Source organism: Carassius auratus, unplaced genomic scaffold (assembly GCF_003368295.1).
Source record: "Carassius auratus strain Wakin unplaced genomic scaffold, ASM336829v1 scaf_tig00023679, whole genome shotgun sequence".
Taxonomy (NCBI): Eukaryota; Metazoa; Chordata; class Actinopteri; order Cypriniformes; family Cyprinidae; genus Carassius; species Carassius auratus.
Window position 1 is genome coordinate 57,397 of NW_020525290.1, and position 5,755 is coordinate 63,151.

A 5,755-nucleotide genomic window follows, 5' to 3' on the forward strand; every position below is an offset into this window, starting at 1 on the left:
TTGTACAGACACCAGTGGCATTTTAATGTTCTGACTATAAAAAAAAAAAAAATCGATTCTGCTTGACTTTGTAAACAATTTTGTTGAGTCAAGTAACCTTTATTTATATAGTGCTTTTAACAATACAGATTGTGTCAAAGCAGTTTTACAGTATTAAATAGTAAAAAAAGGGAACAAGTCGTGCCCTAATGGTTGTGTGTTTGAGTCTTGGGCCGGCAGGAATTGTAGGTGGGTGGAGTGCATGCACAGTGCTCTCTTCACCCTCAATACTACGACTGAGGTGACCTTGGTCATACTTCCCAGTTCAAGAACTCTAGCTACTGCATTTTGGACCTGCTGGAGTTTGTTTACTAAGCATGCAGAACAACCACCCAATAAACTATTACAATAGTCTAACCTTCAGGTCATGCCTGCATGAATTAACATTTCTGCATTTGACATTAGTTAAATAATTTTGACATAGGTCGTAATTTTGATAAATTTTTGAGATGGAAAAATGTCATTTTACAAATGCTAGAAACGTGGCATTTAAAGTAGAGAATGTTATCAAATAGCACACCTAGGTTACTAACTTATGGCAAAGAATTGACAGAGCAGCCATAAAGTGTTAGACAGTGATATACTGTAGGTTATTACATATGGAGGTTTTAGGTCCAATAATTAACACCTCTGGATTTTTTTTTCCAGAATTAAGCAGTTAGAAACTATTCATCATCCAGTTTTTTATATCGACTATGCATTCCTTTAGTTTTTCAAATTGATATGTTTCGCCGGGCCACAAAGAAATATAGAGCTGAGTATCATCAGCATAGCAGTGAAAGCTACTTTAATACTGTGTTTCCTGATGATATTTCCCAAGGGTAACATGTAAAGCATTAAAAGTAATGGCCCTAGTACTGAGCCTTGTGGTACTTCCATTCTGCACTTGTGATCGATATGATACCTCTTCATTCACTGCTACGAATTGATGGTGGTCAGATAAGTACGGTTTGAACCCTTCTAATGCACTTCCATTACTGCCAACAAAGTTTTCTAGTCTATTCAAGATAATGTTGTGGTCAATAGTGTCGAACGCAGTGCTAAGATCCAGTAGCACTAATAGATAGATAAAACTATGATCAGATGATAAGAGCAGGAACTCTCTGAAATCCACACAGATACCATTTTGATATTGAGGATATTACTTTTTCTAGTATCTTTGACAGAAAGGAAGATTTGAGATTGCTCTGTATAATTAACTAGTTCTTTGGGGTCAAGTTGTGTTTTTATGAGAGGCTTAATAACAGCCAGTTTGAAGGTTTTGGGGACATATCCTATTGACAATGATGAATTAATAATAGTCAGAAGAGGATCTATGACTCGTGATGGTTTAGATGATCCTCTAGTGGAGACTGAGTGGATTTGTTTCTCAGGGTATCTGAGATGTGATACTGTGGCTGACGGCTACATGCTTACAATTTAATCTCTAATAGTAACGATCTTGGAATTAAAGTAGTTTTGCAACACTTGCTGATGCTTTATTTTTCATTTATTTAGCCAATGTATTGAATTGAAAAGTAATCTGATCTAGCAGTTTTAATGCTTTTCTGTAAGATAAGATAGATGGTTTTGCTTGTTTAGCACTAGCGTTAATTACATAATGTTTAAGATTATTTATTATTTATTATGGCCAGTATTTGGTACTCTCGTGAATGCGTGTTGAAGACTCAAACGGAAGAGAAAAAATTGTTAATTGTTTCCATGCATTGAACGTGCCAGTTGCAGTGCTGATTATGCAAGGTCAGAAAGCTCTCAGATTTATTCAAAAATATAAAAATGTCTTTATTTTTGAAGATGAATAACGTTCTTACAGTTTTGGAACGTCATATGTATGAGAAATTAAAGACAGAATTTTCATTTTCGGGTGAACTATCTTAACTCTATATTTATTGATTTATTATTTATTTTTTAAAAGGACAAGATTCTAAGTTCAGAGCAAGAATGGTTGCAAAGGTTATGTTTAAATGTGTTTGGCTTATTGGTACTTATAGAGCTTATCTAATCCACAGTTACCTTTATGCACATCATATAGTAGTCTGAGATTCTAATGAACCTGTCAGCATCTGTTAACATTGGCCAGCACTTGTTTTCAATGACTGAACATGTTAAATCAGTGTTTGTTGGGTCTTGGATGTCTGAGAAGTGACACACTTGTCTGGGTCTGTCGCCGCACTGTGAATTGGCCTGAAGTTTTACTGCAGCTGGTTCACTTTACCTTTGTTTTTATGTAGTTTATAAAAACTTGTGATTTTGACGACCAGCTCACACTCATCTGTCACGCAGCAATGATAGTTCAACAAACATAAACAAAACTGTGCAGATGCGAGAGTTTTATTTCACTGCAAGTTCACAGAGACAGTCTCAAGCCCATAGAAAACACCACAAATTTACAATAATACTGCAGGATTTACAGAAAACTCTAAGCTTAAATTCTGCTTGGAATCTAAAAAGTTAAATCACTGTTAACTAATTTACAATTCTAATTATGTGTACAGGACATCTTCATTATGCTAAGCTCTAATTTTACTCAGGAATCACTTAACTAATTTACAAGTGCAGTTTGTCTTCATGATATTATAAATTCATATTAGGTGTTTAATGCATAGTGACTTATAGTCACATAATAAAAAGCCTTAGTGTGCAACTAAATGTACTTTTTAGTTATGCACCTATGTAAATACATTTACATATTTCAAAACTGAAAGCCATGCTGGAGTTACTTGTGTGCATGTTCTGCTATTTTATACTCTATGTATACTATATACATTTGAATATTATTTTATTTACATTGAAAATAATTACCCATACGAACAGAAAATAATTATGCTAAATGACTGTCAGATCTCAAGCTTTTAAATGTAAAATTAATTACACAATGCCTGTCACAAAAGGATTTAAAGCAGCATGTTCTGTAAACAATTAAGTATTGCTTGCTGTTCATCACGGTATATTTTCAAATGATTCCCGTTCATAACTCAAAAATTTGAGCAGTCTCCCTGGTAGAGGAAGAGCACTGATTTGCCATAGTCTGTGAATGCCCAGTCGTTGACGAATCTTGAGTCTGCACAGATGCATCAGAGTGCAAGGAAGAACTGATAAAGAGAGTGTTTGGGTTTCAGTTTAGTTCCATTCATTTGTAAAAAAAATAATTCAGTACTGCATATTAAGAGATTATAAAGAATATTCTTACCTGATCTTTCTTTAATATGAGCCCAATCTTTGTTGCTTTCTAGAAGTTCAATTATTCGAGAGCAGAGTTTAACATGTCCCACATAGTCAAGTAATGTGTCTATGATGGCTCCTCCCCAGCTGATGAATGAAGGAGTAGAGATGATCTCACAAAACTGTAAATAAAGAAATACAAATTATTGAATTAACTAAAAATTCTTTTTTTTAAATAAATAAATTATTTAAAGAATAATATAAAAATAATTAAATAAAGCATACAGACAGTTTTATAAGAAAATATTTTATAAGACATTTTGGTCTTAAAAAAAAAAAAAAAAAAAAAAAAAAAAATATATATATATATATATATATATATATATATATATATATATATATATATATATATACATATATCTATACCTCTACACAGTATCCTGGTTCATCATTTAAAAAATACATTGTTTCTTGTGCATTTCGTCTTTGTTTGATGGGGGGATGAGGATTACTGCCATATTGACAGTTAAAACATGCTAGTGCATCACAGCCATTGTCCAGCAGGTACTTCATCATCACTTTGTACTTCATACAGAAAACCAATACTGCTGGGAAGCTGGTAGGATGAGTTGGCAGCAGGGCATTGACATTAGCACCGTGCTTCACCAGTAAGGTCACCATTTCCATATTTGCTATCCTTACAGCCACCAGCAGGGGGTTGAAGATATCCAGGTTTGGATCAGCACCTGCTTCTAACAGCATAGCAGCAGCCTCAGTGTTTCCGTTTATCACAGCTGAGTACAGAGCTGTGCTGCGATGATCTTCATACATATTTGACCAATCATCTGACAGCTTTACGTTGACATCATATCCTCCCTCAATTAATGTTTCTAGAACATCATCTCTGTTACGTTCTGCGGCCAAATGAAGAGGACTGATGCCGGAGTTTCTAACTTTGACCATGTTAGTTCTGGGGATTAGCATGGCAACAATGCTGAGGGAGATGAGAATGAGTCATATTTATTTCTTAATCAGTACTTGAATTAAAAAGAAGGCATAAAAATCTGCATACCTTGGCTTAGTAAGACATGTGCACTGTAAAGGGTTAATTTAGTGATAATGATTGGCAGACTGTCACTTTCCACTTATTACATGGTTATATGCCAAATAAAGAAATACATGGACATAAACTGAAATTGTTTTATAATTTTACTGGTAGGTTGAATTATGATTGAGCTTCAGCTAAAAAAAAAAAAAACTATTCCATTACAATTTACAAAACATATTACATTTGTTGGAGCCATTAGCTCACACTATTTTCAACTTATTTTTTTTAATAATCATGTATAACATTTGAACAGTGGAAAACTACATTACCCATGAAGCTTCAAAGAACGCTCCACAAATCAGAGAATCGCAGGGAGCAAAGCAAGTCAAAAGAACAATGTAACTCCAGACAATTCCCATGAAGCCACTGAAATCTCTGCATGCTTTTAAAAACACTTGAATATACATGCAATAAAAAGGAAAATATTGTTTCTCTATCTAAAAAAATAAAATAAAAATTCCATTGTTTTTAATAGCATTTGCAATGCTTTATGGGACTGTAGTTATTTCCTTCATTAATACACAGACTTGCACCCTTGTGTCTTAGCTCCTTTTTAAAAATATTTGTTCTTTCATTTATAAGTTTGTAATGTTGTGCTCCACCATATAGCTGTATGCTTTGATTCATGCAAATCACTAAACACCATGATTACATTTTCCAAAGAGCCATGTTATAATGATAAAATATTAAATGAACTGTAGTATGCCCTCTAACCTGTCATGACCATTCTTTGCTGCAACATGAATAGGAAGTAATCCAGTTTTGTTGGCTTTGTTAACATCAGCTCGTTTGACAAGAGTATCTCAACAACTTCAGCATGACCATTCTTTGAGGCCTCAAACAATGCGGTTGCATCATCATTTGCCTGGGTATTTATATCACCACCTAAAGAATAGATCAAAAGGTTAATGCTACTAGAATAAACCTGAGTAATTAATACTTTTTATTTCTGTTTTTCATCCAAAAAACAATATATATATATATAAATCTTACCTTTATATATTAGGTAGTTAAGCACATCAACAGCATTACACTGAGCAGCCGTAAACAGAGCATCAATGCCATAAACATTTCTGGCCCACAGCTTTGCCCCTGCATTTATCAACATCTTACAGATCTCTAACATTTTGTTCCTCACTGCTTCATGTAGCGGAGTCCCACCTTGAACACAGGCTTTTCTTGGTGAAGCTCCAAATCTCAAAAGAAGCTCCACTATCTCTTCATTAGCTTTCTCACATGCTGTAAAAATCAAGAGCGATTATTCAGACCATTTCCTGGTCATTAGTTGTTGAAAGATATCATGCTAAAATGTTTTACCTTTGTACAGTGGCGTCTCCCACTGGTTGTTTGCCAGGTTAGGATCAGCTTCTTCCTCTAAGAGGTGCTTGACACAAGAAACGTGTTTGCGACTCACGGCCAGCATGAGCGGTGTCTGATTTCTGTTTG

At 34.4% G+C, this 5,755-nt stretch overlaps 1 pseudogene; it reads right to left on the minus strand.

The window, feature by feature from the left end:
- Nucleotides 1-2,002: 2,002 nt before the first annotated feature.
- LOC113077980 (ankyrin repeat and SOCS box protein 2-like) lies at nt 2,003-5,749 on the minus strand (annotated as a pseudogene).
- Between the last annotated feature and the right edge of the window lie 6 nt (nt 5,750-5,755).